Source organism: Petaurus breviceps, unplaced genomic scaffold, assembly GCF_028583685.1.
Source record: "Petaurus breviceps papuanus isolate PSGF00001 unplaced genomic scaffold, PetGlider_PUasm1.0 90604, whole genome shotgun sequence".
Lineage (NCBI taxonomy): Eukaryota > Metazoa > Chordata > Mammalia > Diprotodontia > Petauridae > Petaurus > Petaurus breviceps.
Window position 1 is genome coordinate 1408493 of NW_027187285.1, and position 24224 is coordinate 1432716.

The 24224-nt window shown below is 39.8% G+C and overlaps 1 long non-coding RNA gene across 1 annotated transcript in view; it reads left to right on the top strand.

Moving 5' to 3' along the window:
* LOC138142805 (uncharacterized) overlaps positions 1-24224 on the top strand; it is a 59859-nt gene that overhangs the window by 34942 nt on the left and 693 nt on the right. The window lies entirely within an intron of this gene.

Here is a 24224-nt window from a genome sequence, read left to right on the forward strand (position 1 = left end):
TCTCTGTCTCTCTCTCTCTGTCTCTCTCTGTCTCTCTGTCTCTCTGTCTCTCTGTCTCTCTGTCTCTGTCTCTGTCTCTGTCTCTGTCTCTCTCTCTCTCTCTGTCTCTGTCTCTCTCTCTCTCTCTCTCTCTCTCTCTCTCTCTGTCTCTCTCTCTCTTTCTCTCTCTCTCTCTCTGTCTGTCTCTCTGTCTCTCTCTCTCTCTGTCTCATCATCGTTGTCATTGTCTATCAACAAGTGGCACTGGAGAGCAAGGGACTAAGCCAGAAGACTTATCTGAACATTCTTATTCTCCTTTCAGGAGTAGCAGTGTTCTTTTTAAGCCTAAGGTAACTAGAGCCCCCAAAGCCCATTGGTTTGAGATTCTGTCTTCACTGAAGGAGATCAATATCAGATGCTTTCATAAATGGAAGGGGATGAAATTAATAGCTTTGCATAGTTTCTATAGAACCCAGCTTCTATAGAGTGTAAGTTCAAAACCCCCACTGGACTTGAGTCCTAGGCATCCTGGCTTTTCCAGGTTTCCCTACTGGGCTGACATGCTGCAACAGCCCACCTGGAATTCTGGTTACAAGGTGTATGTGGTTCAAACTATTTCTGGTAGGGATCATCACTGTCACCTGAAATTGAGAAGGGCAAAGGGTATAGAGTAGAAATAAATACCCACAGACCCATTTATTGTAGCCAAAGTAAGAGAGGGAGAGTTCTTTCCTTCTCACTGATTCAGTTCATGTTACCTTATGTGCTGTGGGAGAACAACGATCTTCACTCTCCATTGAATGGAGGAGAAAAGAGGATATACCAAAGCACTAGAGTCAGAAAGAGAGGAAGAAAGAGGCAGCATCTCGATGCTGCCAGTTTTAAAGACCTTGACTATTCTAGTTGTAGAATTAATCAAAGGAGGCTACACTCAGCCATAGAGTAGGGGATAGCAAGTAACTACATCTTAGGTGATCTGGGCATGCCCAGACAAGCCTAAATTATACTAGTATGCCAAATGTTGACTTCCTGGAAAAGAAAAATGAAAATATCTTACTGAGGTCATTCCTAGGGTTATCAACAGTCCAAGACTTGGAAAAAAAAAAATATTTCCAGGGTTTTTCAATACAGGGCTCTTTAGAAGGCTTGTATCGATCCAGTGTAGGTCCTCTTACTTTGACTTAATGATGCCTCCTGTCCCAATAACCTTCCCCCAGATTCAATCCCCAACAAGTCTGAACCAAATGTTTTATCTTTCTAAGGCAGGGCCTACTCTCTCATGTCTTCTCTCTTTCAAAAAGCATTAAACAAAGCACACACAGCTTAGCGTTTCTGCTGGCTGATGGAGTTTTATGGTGGGTAAATAAAATCCAAATTGGAGGTAACAGATAAGAAACAATCATGCTTACACAGTGGTTGTTTTGACTAATAACTGGAAAAGGGACAAGCATATTAGCCAGGAGGTGAAAAGGGTCACAGGATCATCCCTGACTCTCTGAAAGGTTCTAACCCAGCTGGAGCTGTGGGGATCCCTGGGACTACCTCTTGCTAGAATTCAGTTGCAACATAGGATCTCTCCAGGCTAGAGATTCTTGCCCTGAGGTATATGAACTTGTGTGCGTGTGTGCACACGCGTGTGTATTTGGTAACTCTACTTCAATATAATTGTTTTCCTTTATTATCCTGTATTTTTATTTTATGTATTTAAAAACTTTTTTTTTCCTTAAAGGGTGTCAATAGGCTTCACAAGCCTGCCAATTGGGTACATGATACACAAAAAGGCTAAGTACTGGTCTAGACCCCTTTGTAGATCTTCATACCTTATCTTTCAATAGCTGCTCCAAAGTATCTCAAGTGGACAAATCCCCACTTGTGCTAGCTTCTTTTTTTTCCTGTTTGGAGGGGGAAGGGAAGGGAAATTGGGGTTAAGTGACTTGCCCAAGGTCACATGGCTAGTAAGTGTTAAGTGTCTAAGGCTGGATTTGAACTCAGGTCCTCCTAACTACAGGGCTGGCTCTCTATTCACTGTGCCACATAGCCACCCCATGATAGCTTCTTTTACTACTTGCTTGATTTCAGGCTTCCCCTCTAGGCTCCCCACAAGCTACTTTTTTAAATATTTTTTTTTATTTTTGCTTTTTGGAGGGGGGAAGGTAGGGAAATTGGGGTTAAGTGACTTGCCCAAGGTCACATGGCTAGTTTTTGTGTTAAGTGTCTGAGGCCAGATTGGAGCTCAGGTCTCCTGACTCCAGGGCCGGTGCTCTATTCACTGTGCCACCTAGCCATCCTGACAAGCTACTTTCTTGATCTAAAGGTCATCCAAGTCATCTGTCCCTAACTCTGGGTACTATACCTGCCCCCAAGTCAAATTTGAAGCCAACTCAAGCAACTTGGGCGGATACTGGGAAAAAGAGTCTGCCAGCAAATGTTCCTTTACTCATCCTCACCTCTCCTTGTTCTGAGGCCAAGCTTTTTCTCACTTTTAAAGATGAGATCCATGTAAATGCTGAAATTGTTCCCAAATTTAAGAAAATAAATTTGGTGATTTGTAGTCTTATTAAGGTTTTTTTTTACACTGAATTAATCAGGTATTTGAGTATGCTTCCTTGCCCATGCAATGCCAGTTAATTTCCAAATGGACATTTTAAACCCATCTAATTCTTGTCTTTCCTAACACTTCCTCCTTTCTGCTCTCAGTTATACTTTCTATCATTTTCCCTCCCCCTTTTACTTTAAGCAGAAGAAAAGTTCTAATTGGACCATACCCTGCCCCAACCCTTAGGATTGAGAACGGGTAATCATTCCAGGCTAATTAATGTTCTTATGAGTTGCCAATGGACAGTGATTCAGAAAGACAGCTGTAGGGGGGGGGGAAGGTAGCTACCTTAGTTGGTTCTTTAAGAAAGAAAAGGATTGAAACATGTAGTTTAATGGTGAAACATACACACAGAAACAGATACAGATATCTATCTATCTATCTATCTATCTATCTATCTATCAATCTATATCTAGATATATAGGCAGATATCACTTAAACTACCCTCCCTCAATCATTCAGGAGAATTCTCTATATCCTTTCATATACATGCCTTAAAATTGCATTTTGTGACTCCTCTTCCCCCATCCTTGCACTCTCTCCAATCCTTTTAGGCTGCCTTTGGCATTCATCTTAACCTAATTCTTAGTATTTAGAGCTAGGGAAAAGAAAACCCTTGGAGAGATCATTGCTAAAGTCAGACCCTCTCATGTGACAGATGAGGAAGGTTAAGTGACTGCCCAAGGTCATAGAGGTAGTAAATAACCTAGCCAGTATTTATTCAGACTCAGATCTTCTGACTCCAAATCCCATCTTTTTTTTCAACTGCACCTGAATACAATAGTATAAACCTGATGTGGGGGAGGCAAATGGGGTGATCTGCCCAGGACCAGCCCCTAGAAATGGTCTTGACCAAACATTCTCCTTCCCCTTTTGGATAAAAAAGGGCCCAAAAGTGCCTGAGAAAAGTCATTTGGGGTTCAATTTCAGGAAGGAGAGAATGTCAATTCACTGTTAGAAAGAAATCTCAAATTTCTCTCATTCTTTAGCAGTAGCTTTAAGAACATCTGAAGTCTCTGAAGTCTCTTCCCATTAGATTACCCAACACCTTCCCTCTTACCCCCTTTGACAGATGAGGAGAAGGAGTTGAAGAGAAAGGAGTTAACATACAGCTAGTTATCAATAGATCCAGGACTGGAATCCAGATTTTTCTAGAGTCTAGGCAGCTAAGTGACACTTAAGAGCACTGACCTTGGAGTTAGGAAGACTTGAGTGCAAATCCTGCCTCAGATTCTTACTAACGTGTGAACCTGTACAAGCCAATCTCTCTCAACCTCAACTTTTCTCATGTGTAAAATAAGGGTCTGGACTTGATTGCCTCCAAGAACCTCTAAGGAGTTCAAATCTGGTCTCAGATACTTCCTAGCTGTGTGACCCTGGGCAAGTCACTTAACCCTGTTTGCCTCAGTTTCATCATCTATAAAATGAACTAGAGAAGGAAATGATAAACCACTATACTATTTTTGCCAAGTAAACCTCAAATGGGGTCACAAAGAGTTGGATATGACTGCAAACAACTGAAATGACCCTTCCTAGATCTATCACCCTTTGAGTTATATCGAGACATTCTTTCCACCGTACCTTAATACCTCCCTAGTCACAAGGGACAATTTGGTTTTCAGTCACCTGAGTGAGAGGAATTCTCTCCTGTCAGCTTTCTTCTAGCATCTCCCCATTCCTAACTGTTCATCTTCCCCTCAGTCATCTACTTAGCCCAGGATCCAGATATTCCCAAATCCTCCCAACTATCATTGTGGGGTGCCCAAATAGCTGGCAAATCCAATGCTCAGTAATGGGATATGCATAATTAAGTCTGGGAGCCAGGGGGTGGAAAAGCAATCTGATTTCAGCATCTAGGCCACCAGAGCTTGGGAACAAAAGGTTGCCAATTTCCCTGTAGACCAAAAAGAAATTGACTCTTTTCAGACTTAATTAATATAATTTTTCATCTTGGAGCAGGAATTAGGATGAGGTAGGAAAGGACTAATGGCAAGATATTAATAACCTTAGACTCCTTCACACTGTTAATTCAATGCAACAGGAATGTATTTGATTAGTTGCTTGAATTACAAAGTGCCTAGACTTTAGAGCCTAAAAAAGATAAATAAAACATAATCCCTGCCTTTGATGACCTAACCATCTAGTAGAATGATAATAATAATAGTTCCTATTTATCTGATGCTTTTTTGTTACAAAACACATTTACATATATTATATCTTTTCATCTACAAAATGATCCTATGAGATAGAAAATAACCCTTTGCGAATCAACCTAAAACACTAACACAAATGTGAGTTACCATTCTTCTTCTTCTTAATGTAGACACGTGACTATAATTACCACCAAATTGTTATCATTTTATTTTACCTTTGAAAAAGTTGACCTAGTGATTTGTCCCAGGTCAGATACTCATCCAGGATAATTTCCCAAGTCTTTGGACTCCAATTCCATTACCTTTCCTATTATACTATATTACCTTTAACCCCTTGGGTTAAAGGGCACAGCCTGAATTAAGGATATTGAACAAATCCCATAATTCCAAATTGTGTTCTGCTCCTTGTTCTTTGGTTTCCATGCTCTCTTTCTGCAAAGTTAGGAGAATATGAATTCTGTCAGGTTGACCACCCAACCAAATCCAAGCCCACCTTTGGAGACTTGAAAGCTACATGCTCTGGTAGGTTTAAGAAAAAAAACTGCTAAGCCTTCCTAGATGTCACAAGGGACTTTTCCTAATCCTGTATTTCTTGATTATGAGGAAAACAAACCAGAAAAACCATCCCTTGATTAAGCATTAAAACAAGCCTTAACAAGACCTACTATTGTTCTAAATCAAATATCTACAATTTCCTAATGAGCAGACACTTAATGAGCAATTCTTGTGGAGGGATCACTGGACTTGTTCCTAGCTTCTTAAATATTCCTGGAAGAATAGAATTTGCCATCATGTAGTAGGCAGCATGTTAACTACAGAATTAAAAGACATAGGCTCAAATCCTGTCTCTGCTGCATATTACATGTGTGACCTTAGGCAAGTCACTTGACTTTCCCTATGCCTCAGTTTCCTCTTCTGTAAAACAAAGGGATTGGACTAAATAACCTCTGATTAGTCCCTTCCAGCTCTAGTTCTATGAGCCTCCTGTTAGTGGTAGCATCATTATTTTGATTGACAATAAAGATAATAATACTTCGCTTACTTCAAGGATAAAAATAATACGATAAAATGAGATAATGTATGTAAAGTGGTTTGCAAGCCTTAAAGGGCAATATGAATATCTGCTATTCTTAGTATTTCAAGGGCCTGTTATTTCATCAGTGTGGATACTCTTTCCATCAATACAGATTGCAAATCATCAGATCTCAAGAGAGTCTTCCTGACTTACTCTCAGAAACAAAACAAAGCAAAACCAAAAATAACTCCCAATAAACAACAACAAAAAGCAGCCCACATCACTTGATGGCCAGTTTTTGGCTATGAATGTCCCTGAACTTGTCCAGGGTTTTCATTAAAAAACAGATCTATGGGGCTGCAACATTTCTTGAACTTGAAACCTTTCCATCTTGATGGGACCTTCCAAGGCTTCCATGCTGATGGCTTGGCTTTTGAAAACTTAGTGACGCCTTCTTGGCATGGTGTAGCATAAAAGCAGGACCCTAGTGAAAGAATACTGTTCTTGAGGGAGCTGTGACTTTGTTAGTCTAGGGAACTCCCAGAAATGGCAATTCTCTAGCAGCTGCAAATCCATCCCTTTTGTGAAATAATAAATCATCCCTTGGTCATTGTTTGAGATACATAAAGGTTAACTGACCCAGGTAGGGTCTCATAGTTAGGAAATGTCAAGGGGTGGTTTTGAACCAAGCCTGGCATTCTATCCTCTCCAATATTCTTCTATCATGGAGAAACAATACAAAAATAGTACAAGAAATCTTGTTTGCAATATTTTGGAAAATAGAGTACCATGGTATACTGGCCCAGGCCCAACTCAGATCAGTTCACAGGTTTAGGCTTGGCAGTAGAACACAAGAAAACACTCATCAACAACACAACAGCCAATGAAATATGTTTACTGAACAATAACAAAAGATTCAATATGGATACAGAACTAATTTAGGTGCACACAGCTCTCCTCTGCCTCTGCAACTGTCACAGTGACAAGCTCTGGTCAGATGTTGGGAATTCCTAAAAGCCTGAGTAATATGAACTCCTCATAGGTTGAGCTTTTATGTCCCAGGTGACCCAGAAACCATATTCCCCAAGGATAGTTTCCCTGCCCCTTTAAGGAAAACTGGCGCATCCTACATGAGACAAATGTTTCTCCCTACCACACATGATGTAGATGACCCCCAAACTTATTTAGAGTCAGGGAGGTTTGGGTTCAAGTACCTTTCTATACAAACTGTCTGTGTAAGCCTAGACAAATCTGTTAACTTCTCAGTTCACACAGGCAGCTCCCTAAGACTAGAAACTACAAAGAAGGTACTCATCTCCTTCAGCAAGTGAAGTTCCTTATCAGAAGTTCCCTACATCAATGAAAGGGGCAGCTAGGTGGTACAGTGGATAGAAAACTGGGCTTGGAATCAGGAAAACTCATCTTCATGAGTTAGAACACAAGAAAACACTCATGAACAACACAACAGCCAAAGAAATATGTTTGGCACTTATAAGTCACTTATTAGCTGTGTAACCCTGGGCAAATTACATAACCCTGTTGCCTCAGTTCCTCATCTGTGAAATGAGCTGGGGAAGGAGATGGCATACCACTCCAGGATATCTTCCAAGAAAACACCAAATGAGGTCATGAAGAGTTGGACACATCTGAAATGACTCAACATCAACAAACCAATGGAATTACAGATCAAGTAATAAATAAATATATCTTACTTTTGTATAGCCCTTTCTGATTTATTAAAACACTCTTACATAAGCAAAAAGGTCCTTTGTAACTGTAACTTTCCAGTGATTTTATTATACAATTTTGGGCCTTTATCCTGAAGCTAATCCATATGGATTGGTGGATGGATAAAAAATTTACCTTAACCCACTATGTTTAGCCAGCCACAGATTATGTTTCATATCCACCATGAGAACGTGTCCACTTTCATGACCTATCTTGCCTCTCCTACACACACACACCCACTTTCCATCTCTTGTTCATGTTCTGAGAATAGGAACCAAATCAACCAAAGCTCAGGCATAGAGAACCTGCATCCTCAATGCCACATGTGGCCTTCCAGGTCCTCGGGTGTGGCCTTTTGACTGAGTCCAAGTCTTACAGAACAAACCCTTTATTAAGGAGATTTGTTCTGTGAAGTTTGGATTCAGTCAAAGGGCGGAACTTCAGGACCTAGAAGGTCACATGTGGCCTTGAGGCCGCAGGTTCCCACCCCTGAACAAAACCATTATTCTACTGCAAATGGCATGCTATTCTTTGTCTTTACCCATAATTCCCGATTGCCTAGAACAAAATTCTCTTTTGTGGCTAATGCTCCCTCATATGCATTTTATTCCTTCTACAAATCCAGGTTATGTGCCTGGCACACAGTGGGTGCTTAATGAATGCACACTAATTTATAGATAGATTTCAATTTGCTGTTTTCCAAATTTTTGTGATGCAGGGTAGGTATTATTATCCCTATTTTGAAAGATAAGGAAACTGAAGCCCAAGGTCACACAGTAAACCAGTGACAGAGCAGGAAACAAAGCACAAGTCTCCAGACTTGTTCTTCCAATGACCACACATACCACTTGACTACTAGGGATAGAACAATGGCCTGCACTTAGTTTTAAACATTTAAATGAGATACAGGACTTGAAGACTTTCTTTTTTTATCCAATCTTTAAGCCACTTAAAGCTTGGATCTCCTAAACCAGGGATCTTTAATCTTTGGTGTGTCTGAATCCCTTTGGCAAACTAGTGAAGCCTACAGACCCCTTCTAAGAATCACGGTTTTCAAATGAAGAAAATATTCAAATTCATTTAGAGATTAATGAAAATATAAAAAAGTAATTTTCCCTTCCAAATTTGCTGACTACCTGAAATCTATCCATTGACATTGTGGGGATCTATGGACCCCAGATTATGAACTCCTGTTCTAGATGAATTTGGAGGTGTCAATGTAGAAGATATTTAAGGAGCTGAGAGCAGGAGAGGAGTGGTGATAAATCTCTCTGATGTACACCATGTAGTTCTGGCTATAGACAATGAAAAATGCTGTCCCTAAGGAGAGATGGCATTTGGGGAACTCCTGTAGCCAGATGGATCATGCATCCCAAAAATTTCTACTTTGTTGGAATAGCATAAAAATAGTAACTTCAACTAATTCCAAAGGTTCTTTTCCTCTGAACATTTTTTATAGTTTCACTATATTCACATTGCTCTGGTTGTCTCAGATTTTACATAAATAGAAGGTGCAAATCTGCACTGGCCATTCAAATTTGCTGTCAGAGCATTCCCTAACCCCCCTGCTAACATCTGCTTACTCCCACACGCTCCTGATAAAAAGAGTAACTCAAAGTTATGCTTCACCACTCCTTATCTTTTCCCCCAAATCCAAACTTCCCTATTTCTTTTTGTCATTTAGTTAGGGTTTGTGTTTGAAGTATGAGAGTTTTCCAGTTCATTCGTCTTTTTTTCCAGTTTCAGTATTTTATTTTTCCCCAATTATATGCCAAAACAATTTTAGCATTCATTTTTTAAAAAATTTTAAGTTCCAATTTTTTCTCCCTCCCTCCCTTTCCTCCCCTCTTCCTAAAATGGTAGGCAATTTGATTTATGTTATGCGTGTGCTATCATATAAAACATAGTTCCATATTAGTCACAGTTGTGAAAGAAGAAACAGATCAAAAGTGGGAAAAAAAACAAGAAAAAGAATAAAGTAGGTGAAAAAACCATGGAATGGGTTTTTTGCAATTCTTCATATGAAATAATTTACCCCATTCTACCTCTCCCTTTCTTCTGTGCCCAGTGCACTCCTCTTTCTCATCCCTTAATTATTTTTTATGTTATTCCCTAAAATGTACTTTATAGCCATACCCTCTGTCTATGTATATTCCTTCTGGCTATGCTACTAGTAGTACAATTTTAAAGAATTACATGTATCATCTTGCCATGTAGAGACATAAACAGTTCAGCTCCATTGAATCCTTTATGTTTTCTTTTTCCTCTTTAGGCTTCTCTTGAGTCTTGATACTGGAGATCAAATTTTTTATTCAATTCTGATCTTCTTATGAAAGCTTGAAATCCTTCTATTCCATTGAACGACTGTTTTTCCCCTTCAAGTATTATGTTTAATTTCACCAGGTAGATGATTCTTGGTTGTAGTCCTAGCTCCTTTGCCTTCCAGAAAATCATGTTCCATGATATTCAATACTTTAATGTTATAGCTGCTAAGTCCTCTGTAATCCTGATTGTAGCTCTCCAATATTTGAATTGCTTCTTTCTGGCCACTTAAAATATTTTTTTTCCCTTGACCTGATAGTAATTTGGCTATAATTTTCCTTGGAGTTTTTATTTTGATATCTATTTCCGGAGGTGATTGGTGGATTCTTTCAATGCTTATTTTGCCCTCTGTCTCCAGGATATCAAGGCAGTTTTCCTTGATAATTTCTTGAAAGATGTTGTCCAGGTCCTACTTTTGATTATGGCTTTCAGGTCCATTGATTCCGACATTGTCTCTCCTGGATCTATTTTTCAGGTCAGTAGTTTTTCCAATGATGTATTTTACATTTTCTTCCATTTTTTCATTCTTTTGAATTTGTGTGATTGATTCTTGATGTTTCATAGAGTCAATAACTTCCACTAGTTCAATCCTAACTGTTAAGGAGTTGTTTTCTTTAGTTAGCTTTTGCATTTCTTTTTCCATTTGGCCCATTCTATTTTTTAACCAGTTGTCTTCTTTTTCCAAGTTATTGACTCTTTTTTTTTCATAATTCTCTTGCATCACTTTAATTTCTTTTCCCAATTTTTTCTTCTTCTTCTCTTCTGTGATTTTAAAATTCTTTTATGAGCTCTTCCACAAATTCTTTCTGGGCTTGAGACCACTTCCCATTTTTCTTTAGGGCTTTGGCCATAAGTGTTTTGACATTGTTACCCTCTTCTGCATTTGGGTCTTGATCTTCTTTGTCACCATAATAATTTTCTATGATCAGATTCTTTTTTTACTATTTTCTCCTCATCTTTTTTTTGGCCTTTCCCCTTTCTTTTAAATTTGAGCCATGCTCTGGGTGGAAGGGACACTATTTCAGGCTTCTTGTGCCAGGGACTGAAGGCACTGGCTGTTTACCTGGTGCTGCATTTATATTGTGCTGAGTCCCCTGCGGGATGCTCATGTCTGGTGCTGTACTGAAGGGGGTGGTGTGTGGGGGGGGGGGGGGGGGGGGAGTGGCTAGTGCTTTTGGTGGCCATAGGGGTCTGGCAGCTTATCTGGTGCTGAGCTGGGATCCTAGTGCTGATATCTGGTATGTGCTGAGGCTGGTGGGGTATTTCTGCATTTCCCTAGGGCTACACTGAAGCACACAGTGGTCTAGCCTCTGACAGTGGCCTGTTTGACTGGGGTTACCACTGGAGTATGTGGCAGTTCTTGGAGCTGGAGTGTTCTTGTTCCTTTGACTATGCTGAGGCATGTGGGGGATCTTGGTGTTGGCATTTGCCTGTTCCATTGCACTGGGGCTCAGGATCTTATGCTGGTTTGCTGAGGTGGTGCTTGCTGTTGGCTTGCTGAAATGAGACCTTTTGGACTGCATTCCTCTTTTACTTGAGTAAGACAGACCTTTCTTTCCAACTTCCAAGTTTTGTGGGCTAAAATATTTTTGCTGTCTCTACTATTATAATATTTGTTTGGGAGCACTATTTCATGGTTGCTTAGAGGTGAATATGGAAGAGTTATAGCAATTGACTGCTTTCTCTGTCATCTTGGTTCCCAGAACCCCCTCCCCAATCTTCCCTGTTTCCACTGAGATTAGTGCCATTTTCTGATCATCTAGGTTCATACCCTTGGTGTCATCCTTCAGTCTTTGTCATCTATCACCCAATTTTTTTCAAATAGTTGCCAAATCTTTCCATTTAAAAATATTACACAACCCTAAAATGTCCGTTTTCCCTTCTGTAATCTTCTCTATACCTTCTTTGGTCATCAGTCCTCACCCTCTTCATAGATCCAAAAGGGTATTTCTTCCTTGCTTCTCTAATTTGTTTATGATCTCACCTTTTATTGAAATAGCTTTTCAAGTAAAGCATTATGTACTTGACATAAGAGCCAGGTATCCATGCCATACCAAAGAGGACTCATCCTGGGTAAAATTGTGAAGGAAGAGAAGCAATTATTTTCATCATCTCATCCCCTTTCTTCGTCCCTCTTTCCCCTGATAGAATCTTAGAGTCATAAAAATGTCCAAACCTAAAAGAACTTTAGACAGTATCTAGTACAAGTCTCTTATTTCAAAGATAAAGTTACTAAAGCCCTGAGGGTAAAGTAACTTGCCCAAGTAACAGTAATAGTGTCAACTCTTCTTTCCTCTTGTATGCAGTGCCACCCATTCTCCAAGAGTCCCACTGTTTTTGTTTCAACTAGACCTACCCTCCTTAAGCAATAGCCTGTTCTCTGAAAACTTGTAGAAAGACTTCAGAACCAAGAAAACAATTTTGAACAAATCTCTGCTGAAATATTAATGGGCTATTTTTCCAAGGGTATTTTAATTTTACAAGGGGCTATGGGAAACAACTTAATACAAAAGGAATGGATGCTGGGTGGTAGAATTTCAGGCATGGGAAAGGCTTATGATTTTGAAGCAGGAGGGGGCACTTTGGTCGGTTTACATAGACACTGTCCAGACAGTGCAAAGAGTAGCACATGTGGCATGAGAAGAATTAAGGTAATTCATAGAAGTCAGTTATGGGGAAGAGGGGCAGAAATGATTTAGATGATCTTAGCTCACCAAACAGCAATTCTTTGAATAGAAATAAAAATGCATGAATGACTTGCTTTTCTGTAATTGTATTTTAATTATTTGTGTGTGTCATATCCCCATACTAAGCCACAGGGAGAGTACTGGACTTGAAGTAAGAAGGGACTTTTTTTCAAATGCAACTAGGTGGCAATGGTTGGAGCACTGAGCTTGAATTCAGGAAACTCATCTCCGAGTTCAAATCTGGTCTCCGACACTTAATGAGCTGTGTAACCCTAAGCAAGTCACTTAATGCTGTTTGTCATAGTTGCTCATCTGCAAAATGAGCTGGGGAGGGAAGTGGCAAACCACTGCAGTATCTTTTCCAAGAAAAGTCTAAATAGGGTCACAGAGGGTTGGACACAACTGAAACGATTCAACAACAACACTATTTAGTAGTTATGGGATTTTTCCAGATAGACTACTCTGAGACGAGATACGTCTTAGCTCCAGGGACTTTCCCAAGTGAGCCTTCAAGGGCAGGCTTTGAACAGTTTATTTGCCTGCCTCCCCTCAATAGACCTTTCTCCAACCACTGATACCGCGCTGTGCTCATCCTTCAATTATTGGCATATTCTATCCCCTTATACTCTCCCTGTCCCAGGGATTCTGAATCCCTAGTTACCAAAGTACAAATCCCATTCTATATCCCCAATTACCCATTCCCTAATTCCTATTCTCCTCAATCCTACCCTCCCAATGTCCTTCCTGCAGCTTCCACAGTTCTCTCTCTGCAATCTCTGCTCCAAAATTAACAAACTCCCTTTCATCTTTGATCTCTTCCTTTTTTACTCTTTCCATGTTCTGGCACTCAGTGGGATCTAATTCCCTACTGAAGACACTGCTTCCCTTCCCATGGTTTTTGTTGTTGTTAAGTCATGTCTGACTCTCTGTGACCCCATTTTGGGGTTTTCTTGGCAAAGATACTGAAGTGTTTTGCCGTTTCCTTCTCCAGCTCATTTTACAAAGGAGGAACTGAGGTAAGCAGAGCTATGTGACTTGTCCAGGGTCACACAGCTAGTAAATTTCTGGGGTAGGATTTGAATCCATGAAAATGAGTTTACCTGATTCCAAGCTCAGTACTCTATCCACTGTACTATGTAGCCTTTCCATGGCACTGATTTTTTTTTTCATTTCCCCTACTGCCTGACTCATAGTAAGGGATTCAGAATATTCCTTACTCCCTTTTGCTACTTTCTGACTACCTCTACCAGCATCACTCAGCAATCTCTCCTCCCCTGAGCTTCAAGCTACCCACATTTATCATCCAATTCAGATATTAGTAGCCATTATCTATCCACTCTTTAGGACATTCTCTGTCCTCCCTCAAGGAGTTAAGTGCTGGCTTACACTTTTTCTCTATATCATAATTTCTGCCTTCATGCTAAGGGATTTTAACTTACATTTTGATGCTCTGTCAAATACTTAATTTCCCAGTTCTTCAACCTACTTATTTCCTATGACCAGCTCCTTCACTCCATCTCAGTTACATATATAGAAGCTTCTACTCTTGATCTTTCCATCAGTCAGTAATGATCTATTTACATGTATATAAACTCTGAAATGTTCATATCTAATCATTTCTCCTTTCCATTTTACCCTATTTCTTATAACCTCTAACTGTTTATCCTCAATGTTACCATGGTTTCTTCCATCACTCAGCTTTTTCCTAGGCCTTCACCAATGCATTGGCTACACTCTCCTCCTCTCCCTAGCTTGACCACTTGGTGAACCAGTACAGCTCTATGCCATCTTCTATGCCCCAATCCCTTGCCGCCTTGCCCTTTCACACCTTACTAAATCCCAACTAGATTTACTCCCACCATTTTCCTCCTTTACTACTCTTCATGTGCTGCTGAACAGAACTGGCAAAAAATTTTAAAAAATTGTGCTGTCTGGGTACGTTACATATATTATCTAATCTCAACTGTGCTCTCAAGGGCAGCAAAGCAATCATTTTACTCCTCCCTAATCAATTCAGTATCCCACTTTCAACAGCAGCTGTTGCAAACCTTCTTCTCTCCTCACGCTTCTCATGGCACACTTCCTCTCACACTGTCTGCTGAGAACTTTGCCTCATACTTCAGGAAATAAATTAAGGCCATTCCATGAGTGCTGCTTTTGTTAGTCATTTAAGCTCTTCACAATCTGGTCCTTCCTACCTTTCCAGTCTTGAGCTTTACTCTTTCCCTCTAGTCACACTGTATTTTCACCGTTCCTCACACATGATGTATGCTTCTCCTGTCTGTGCCTTTGAACTGGCTGGGACCCCTTGCCTGAAATGTTCTCTCTCCTCATCACCTCTTAGTTTCTCCGGCATCCTTCAAGATCCAGTTCAAATCCCACCTTTCCACTCAGTTTCTTCCTTTTTGGTGGGAGGGGGGGAGGGCAGGAGGGGGCCAGGCAATTGGGGTTAAATGACTTGCCCAGGATCATACAACTAGTAATGAGTGTCAAGTATCTGAGACTTGATTTGAACTCAGGTCTTCGTGACTCCAACACCTGTGTTTTATCTACTGCATCACCTAGATGACCCTCCACTCAGTTTCTACTGGAGGCTTTTCCCAGTCCCTTCACCTGCTAGCAGCTTTCCCTCTGAGATTATCTTCTCTCTTTTCCATTCATCCATCCATCCATCCATCCATCCATCCATCCATCCATCCATCCATCCATCCATCTATCTATCTATCTATCTATCTATCTATCTATCTATCTATCTATCTGTCTGTCTGTCTGCCTGTCTATCTGTCTATCTATCATCTATCTATCTATCCACCTATCCATCCATCTGTCCATCTATCTATCTATCTATCTATCTATCTATCTATCTATCGATCTATTTACCTATCTATCCGTCCATCCATCCATCTATCTATCATCTATCTATCTATCCATCCATTCATTTATCTATCTATCCATTTATCCATCCATCCATCCATCTATCTATCTATCTATCTATCTATCTATCTATCTATCTATCTATCCACCTATCCATCCATCCATCCATCCATCCATCCATCCATCTATCTATCTATCTATCCATCCATCCATCTCTCTATCTATCTATCCATCTCTATCCATCCATCCATCCATCCATCCATCCATCCATCCATCCATCCATCCATCCATCTATCTATCTATACATCTATCTATCTATCTATCTATCTATCTATCTATCTATCTATCTATCTATCTATCTATCTATCTTCTATCTAGGTATTTACAAGTTAGACCATTGAATATTTTAATCCCCAGTTTTCAGGTAGCTGTTTTGAGGTGGGATAAATGCAGATCAAATTTTTTTACTTCCCATGTGTCTCCCACAATTTCTCAAATCTGTCAGATTTTTTACCTTCATTCTAACTGGGCTGATCTCTTTACTATCCACCCAACATACCACGATCATCCTTATCTCTTCACCTTTGTTCATGCTGTTTCCTCCTTCCTCTACTCTCTATATGTAGAATTAGTTTCTTTCAAAATCTTGTGTATTTTATCTTATGCATATGAAAACATGCTGAGGAGTCCATAGGTTTCATCAAAGTGTGACAGTATGTCTATGACACAATAAATAATAACCAATTTACAATAAGCTAAAGTTCTATCTTCTCTATTATGTCTTCCCCTAATACATTGATTTCATATATGTAAGTCTTGTCTCCTTACCTCGATTTTAAGGTCCTCTACATGAATGGTGATGTTTCTTTTTCCTCTGGTATCTCCCATTGCACCCAGCATAGGACTGGGCATATGGTAAGTGTGCAGTAGGAACTGATGAATTTGGACAATGCAACCTCTCTTCTAGTTATTTCAGAATAATAAAGAAAGAACCATAATGACTGATCCTATGGTAGAAAAACTCAATGACTTGCCCAAAATTGTACAGGTACCAAGTAACAGAGCCAGGATTTGAATCCAGATCCTTTGACTCTAAATTCATCTCTGTCCACTATATCCACATTATACAAATGAGAAAATAATCTTCACAGATTGAATGACTTGAAATTAAATGACTTAGAACTTGAAATAAAAAATGGATAGACAGAACTTGTTTTAACTGTACCTTGCATCTGCTACCCTGCCTGGTTTCAACTCCATGGAACAAGATGTCCCTCTGAGGTTAAACTCATCACCTCTAATTTCATCACCATGCTGCTAACTCAAGCCTTTATTCTTACTACCTCCCTCAGCCTCCTCTCCCCTCTGATTGGAGGGCTGAAGGATGAGTTACCAAACTCCTCCCAACATCTTCCTTTATAGAGGGCAAAAGCTGGGCTCACCTCACTCTTTTTGGCATCTTCTGCCATCAACATAGATGCCCCTGTGCCAGGGATATGTTCCAGGTACCCCCTGGCAAGCCATCCCCCTACCCACCTCCACTTTCCTCTCTTTTATTTATGTATTTTCTCCTTTCCATTGTAAATTCCTTGAGGGTGGGGACTATCTTTTCTTGTTATTAATTGTAACTCCAGTGCCACGCACACAGTAGGTACTCCCTAAATATTTATTGGATTGAATTAACTTCAACTACAATGCTCCTTCCACTATGACCCACCACCTTCAAGACAAAAGTCCCATGTTCTCTTAGGATCAGTTGATGAGTTCCCCCTTCTCTGCATAGTCCTTTCTTTGCAAAGGTCCAAAAGTTAAGATTGATTTTTCTATCCCTCTTGGTTCTCACCACAGTTAAGATACTCAGTGACTCAGCAAACTAAGATGTCTAGAGAAAATATTAAAATGTTCTTTTATTATCTGGATTTTAGTCTATATCAAGATTATACACACATAGTATATGACATGTATATTGCACTTTAAAGTTTATCAAAAATCAGCGCTATTCATTATCACATTTGAGCTTCAGGTCTGTGATCCTTTGATGATGACAATAACAATAATAACTAGCATTTATAAAATACTTTATTTAAGGTTCATAAAGTACTTTACAAATATTGTCTTATTTTATCCTCAAAACAACCCTGGGAGATAGGTACTATTGTTTTCCTCATTTTATGGATAAGGAAACTGAGACAGGAAGTGATTAAGTGACTTGTCTATTTTGTTATCACAGCAATTTTATAAATAAGGAAACTGACATTCCAGAGACTTTAAGTGACTTGTTCATGTCATACAACTAGTATGTGTCAGAGATCTAAATCCAGGTCTTTCTTGACTCCAACTCCATTATTCTTTCCACGCTGGGTAGCTACTAAATCTGGGAACATCTGGATGATTGGTTGAATTTTCCATTTTTCATCAAGTTGTTTTGACTTTCTCTGATAATCATAATACCTTTTATTTATAGAGTGCTTTAAAATTTTCAACTAATTTCATATTCCTCTTCATATCAGAATCACACAAACAATTTTCTGAGATAGGTAGGGCAGCTATTTTTATGTTCATCTGTTAGATGGGAAAGCTGAAGGAGAGAGTAGCTAAGTGGTATATCCAGCTAAGTGGCAATTACTAAATGACCCTAGATGAATGCAACTCTCCTGATTCCTAGTCTAGGGTTCTTTCCTCTACAGAGAAGCCAGAAATGATAGCCTCAAGACAAAATGTGACTCCAACTCTGTAAACCAACTGTTCCCTCTGGACCACATCCCTCATTCATCAGAGAATTCAAGGCATTTTCAATATCACCAAGGCTTCTTTTTCCAATGTGTCCATGGACATCCTCACTGATATCAAGATTTAATTAGATTTCCAGAAAGCTAGCTCTATCCATCAATACCAAACACATGGCTTTGTTGTTAATTGCTGTAAGTGTTGAGGTCCAGAGGCTACCTCTGATGCTTACCTCTGAACCTCTATATAGATTTGGTTTTCACATTTTTACTAAGTGGATAAACAGAAAATAATTTTGATGCTTACAGAAGAAATGCTCCAGAATGGATTTGAAATTCATACAAAGGCACACCATTATTCTTAGCTCCCCAAACTTTGAAAGCCTCATTGCCTGGGATTTGCTTCTAGATAAGCCTATAGTTTCACATATAAGTAACTAAGAAAGAGAGTATATGTATACTAATGACTATGGATCTCTCTCGCTAACACATGAGGAGAAATTTGTTCTGTCTCCACCTTTTCCTGGGTATTTTAGTAAGCAGCTTTGGGTAACAAATCCACCACAGTTTCCGCTGGGGAAGGCAGGGGCAAAGGCATACCTAGGGAGACAGTGAAGTGATCAAAACCCAGGTCCCTGGACTCAATAGATACACAATCAGGAGCCATGGCACTCAGAAGCTGGAGAATAAAAGAATCAGACAGTAGTAATAAGTAAGCCTATATGAGGTTAGAACTAACAACTTGCTTGTAACAGGTAAACCAGTGACTTGCTTGTACTAGGGTACATATAGCATATCCATAAATCCTAATGTGTAAGACCTTATGTAAAAGAAGTAAGACTTTTGTGCAAAAGAAGGCTAAAGAGTAGTTGGCATATGTTGGGTTGTTTGGCCTTTTTTTTTGCTTTTTGGGGGGCAATTGGGGTCAAGTGACTTGCCCAAGGTCACAGGGCTAGTTTTTGTGTTAAGTGTCTATGGCCAGATTTGAACTCAGGTCCTCCTGACTCCAGGGTTGGTACTCTACTCACTGCACCACCTAGCTGCCCCATGTTTTGTTATTTTTAACTAGGAACCCATCCAAAAGCTTTTTCCATATAGACCAGTTTAAAAGAAACAAACAAAAAACGCTGATCCCCTGGAAAAGTGAACAAGTGTTATCTGTTGGAGAAAAGTATAGCCAGAACTATAGGTGTTGAATGGGGATGGCAACAAAATGAACACTTTCTAGGAGCTACAAAATGATAAGAGATGGGGCCAAAATGAACTGTACCTAAGTTGTAGGGGCCAGCATGAGAGAACAGCAACTTGTGGTCCCTGCTGAGGAGGGGGGGCAGATGAAAATGTAAAAAAGCAACTCTGCACAGAGAGGTTTTTGAGGGAAACTTCACTGTAAAAGAGGAATCTGTAACCACTCCTGGATAGGACCTCCCCCTAACTCTTGGTAAAGAAGAGACATATGGACTTGGGCCTCTGAGCCTTGTGAACATTGTGAATTACCATACTTTTCTAGTAACATAAGTAAAACAGCCTAGTGAGCCTTTGTACATGTAAGGGGAGCCAGTGGCCATCCTTAGAGTCTGGGAAGGGGTCAGATACTGAAGCTTCTATTGCATCTGGGTGGAAGGAATAAGAAAGAGAAGGGAGAAATATCCCAAGGTGTACTCAGATTTTTGCATCAGTAGATAGCTCCTGACACGAGACTTACATGTTATTATCATGGTATGGGGGGGAAGGGAACATTGAATTTGTAGTCAGATTATATAGGTTAAAATCCTAGCTCTGCTGCTTACTAGTCATTCACATCCCTTCTCTCCCCTTCCATTTCCTCATCTACAAAAATACGAAATTTGAATTGGGTATCTTTAATCTTCTCTCTATTTCTAAATCAAGGATCCTAATAATACCAAATGAGAGGAATAGATCATAAAAGCTTTAGAAATTCATGGAAGAGAGAAAGCACTGTGGTCTGGAGATATGGAGAAAGTTTCTCAGATGGGTCAGATTTTGAGATGGACATTAATGATGGGTAACATATGAATTGATAAAGAATATGACAAAGATGTTGAAGCAGGAATGAATCTAAGGTCCCCAGGAGACAGCCTAGTGATGGCAGAGAAAAAAAAGGATCATCATTTTCATCTCAACAAAAGAATTTTTGAGTTTCCCCTGCAGTATGTGATGGGCATTATATTAGGAAGATAAGGCTGGATAGGTGAAGCTTAGTCAAATGATGGTTGGCCTTGAATGTGAGGTCAAATAATGTGTGCTTAATATTTGTAATAATAGGAGAACCATCATTGTTCCAAATACTAAGCACTGGCTGGAAAATAAGAGACAGAAAGTCTGGTTTTCATTTCTGCCTTTTCTTGCTAGACAAATTATTTTCAGGTATCCCCTTGACATTATTATTCCCAATCTCTTTTCTATAGTATAGAGATGTTCCTTAAACCAGCACACTTCTCTAACACAAAAGATTTAGAAATAGAAATAATGTGAATGAACATTTATGGATATGACTAAATTGGGAATCAAAATTCCCTTCATCATCACACTATTTCATATGAAGAGGGAGCATTGTATAATGGAAAGACAACTGGATTGGGAGTAAAAGCCTGGCCATGTTGGCACCAAAATAGCAGCTGCACAATCGCCATGTTGATATCAGGTACCATTTTGTTACCTAGGTGATCTCTATGTAGGTTTAATTTCCTCAGGAATTAGAACAGGTTCTTTCTTGATAAAGAAAGTTTCTTGACTTCTCCTGATTTTATATGCCCCCTTTTTCCTAGTGATTGACACACCTTGATTCCTTGATTCATAAAATACTTGAAGGAGGGGGCAGAGCCAAGATGGTGGAGTAGAAGCAGGTCCTCACTGCAGCTCCTGCTTCTACCTTCCCCAATTCATGTAAAAGGGGACTCTGAACAAACTCTGGAGCTACAGAACTCACAAAATTTCAGAGAGAAGCTAACCTCCCACTGAGGGCAGCCCAGCAGGCTGGCAGGAATCAGCCAGTGCAGCACTCTGGGAGCTCAATCAAGCCCCACCCAAAGGTTTTAGCCCCAGGGTGGGCCTGAGCAGTGGAGGGACTCCAGATTACCAGCAGCTGTGGTGGTCCAGAATTATCAATACATAGATGCTAAGGACAAAGTGAGAGGTCAGTGCACAGTGGACTTTGGGACACAGTAGTTGGGAATGCATCGGCTTTTACCCCCAGGGTGAGAAGCATCTGAAGGCTGCAGCACAGCCCCTGCCATGTGGCAGCTTCAGCTCCTAGCCTGCAGACTGTAGGGGGACCAAGTGACCAGTATGAGGGGTAATTGCTCTTGCTTTAACCTGCTTGGATCTGGATTGTGGTCTAGGGTGGAGGTCCTGGGGTATGTGACCAGCTTGCCAGAGCATGTGGGGGCTTCAGCAAGGGCACCCAATTAATACCTCCAGCAGCTGAGAAAACCCCAGCATTTGGTACAAAGCTCCTCTATCTGGTAGCAGAGTCCTACTGTGGCAAAAAGCCCAAAAGTCAAGTAATTGAGTGGCAACATGACCAGGCAAAGGAAACAAAGCAAACAGAAGAACCCAACATTAGACTCCTATTATGGGGACAAAAAGGAGCAAAGCATGGAACAGGAGGAAGACAGTGAAGTCAGAACTCCTGCACCAAAAGCTTCAAAGGAAAATACAAGCTGGTAAAAGGCCATAGAGCACCTTAAGGAGCACATAAGAGAAGTGGGAGAAAAATTGGGAAGAGAAATGAGAACGATGCAAGAAAATTATGAAATGAGAGTCAAAAGCCTGACTGAGGAAAATCATACCTTAAAAAATAGACTAACTCAAATGGCAAAAGAGGTTCAAAAAGGTAATGAGGAGAAGAATGCCTTAAAAAGCTGAATTTGCCAGATGGAAAAAGAATCTCAAAAGCTCACTGAGGAGAATCATTGCTTCAGATTTAGATTGGAGCAAATGGAAGCTAATGACTTTATGAGAAATCAAGATTCTGTTAAACAGATCCAAACAAATGAAAGAATAGAAGGCAATGTGAAATGTCTCATGGGAAAAACCACTGACCTGGAAAATAAATCCAGGAGAGAGAATTTAAAAATTATTGGACTACCTGAAACCCATGATCAAAGAATGATCCTAGAAATCATCCTCCAAGAAATCCTCAAGGAAAACTGCCTTTAGAACCAGAGGGTAAAATAGATGTTGAAAGAATCCACTGATCACCTCCTGGAAAAGTTCCCAAAAAGAAAACTCCTAGGAATATTATAGCCAGGTTCCAGAATTCCCAGATCAAGAAGATAATATTGCAAGCAGCCAGGAGGAAGCAATTTGAATATTGTGGAAACACAATCAGGATAACCCAGGATCTGGCAGCTTCTACACTGAGGGATTGAAGGGCTTGGAATGTGATATTCCAGAGGTCAAAGGATCTGGGATTAAAACCAAGAATCACCTACCCAGCAAAACTGAGTACCATGTTTCAGGGGAAAATATGGTCATTCAGTGGAATAGAGGACTTTCAAGCATTCTTGCTAAAAAAAAAACCAGAGGTGAATAGAAAATTTGACATTCAGATACAAGAAGCAAGAGAAGCATGAGAAGGTAAACAGGGAAAAGAAATCATAAGGAACTTATCAAAGTTGAATTATTAACATTCCTACATGGAAAAAGAATAATTGTAACTGATGAAACTTTTCTCAGTATGAAAATAGTTGAAGGGAATATATATGTCTACATATGAGAGTATATGGGCATATGAATATATATGTGAATGTGTGTATATATGTTTGCAGGTATATATAGGTAGAGGGCACAGGACTGATTTAATAGGAAGGAATGATACTTAAAAGGTGAAATTAAGAGGTGAGAGAGGAATATAATAAGAGGAGATGGGGAGAGAGAATGGGGTAAACTATCTCATATAGAAGAGGCAAGGGGAAAATGGTTACAATGGAGGGGAAGAATAGGAAGGCAAAAGGGAATGGGTCAACATTATTCTCATTGAATTTGGCTTGGGGAGGGAATGAAATACCCACGAATTAGGGTATCTCACCCTACAGGAGAGTAGGGGGGAAGGGGATGAGAGGGGGGATGATGGAAGGGAGGGCAGGCTGGGGGGGAGGGAAGTTGGGAGCAGCCACTTTTGAAAAGGGATGGGATCAAAGTAGAGAATAGAACAAGTGGGAGGTGGAATAGGAGGGAAGGAAATATAGTCAGTTTTTCACAATATATCTACTACATTAATGTTTTGCATTAACTACACATGTACAACCTATACTGAACTGCTTTTCTTCCCACTAAGGATGGGTGACAAGGGAGGAAGAGAATGAATCTGGAATTCAAAGTTTTAAAATCAAATGTTTAAATAAATATGTATATGCCATTCTTAATACTATTTTACATGTAATTGGGAAATAAGATATACAGGCACTGGGGCATAGAGATCCACTATGCCCTACTGGAAAAGTCGAAAGGAGTAGGGGAGAAAATATGAGAGAGAGCAGATTGGAGGAGTGTATATCCTGTGGGACTGCTATTTTGGGGTGGTAGGTAGGGGGAAAATGGGGAGAAAATTTGTAACTCAAAATCTGGCAGAAATGAATGATGTAAATCAGAAGTTAATAAAGCATTTGAAAAATGAAAAAAAAAAGAAATGAGGCCTTTATCAGAGACACTGGTTGCAAAATTTTTTCCCAATTTTCCATTGGAAACTTTTTCTTATTGATGGCTTGTTCAATTTCTTCTTCTAGAATGGAGTTATTTAATTTTTTTTAATTTCCTCTTCTGCTAATCTGCGCAATTTATATGTTTTGTAAATATTCATTCATTTTACTTAGATTATCAGATTTATTGAAATATGCATCCTAGCAGGTAAATAAAAATCACAAAGTAATTTCAAGAAAAAAAAAACTTGCAGGAAACTTTCTAGCCCCAACCCCAAAGTATAAAATTCCATAGCACCAAAGAAGAATGAGTGTCATATAGTGAGGCAATCACGTCTTCATTCTACTTGGACATTCAGGACCTACCATGTGCTTTGTCCTGAGACCATTTCAGTCATTTGGGGGGAATTCCTGAGGAGTATTAATGCTCTTAAATGTATTTCCTTTGACAAACAAGATGTATGCCATGGATCATCCTTGG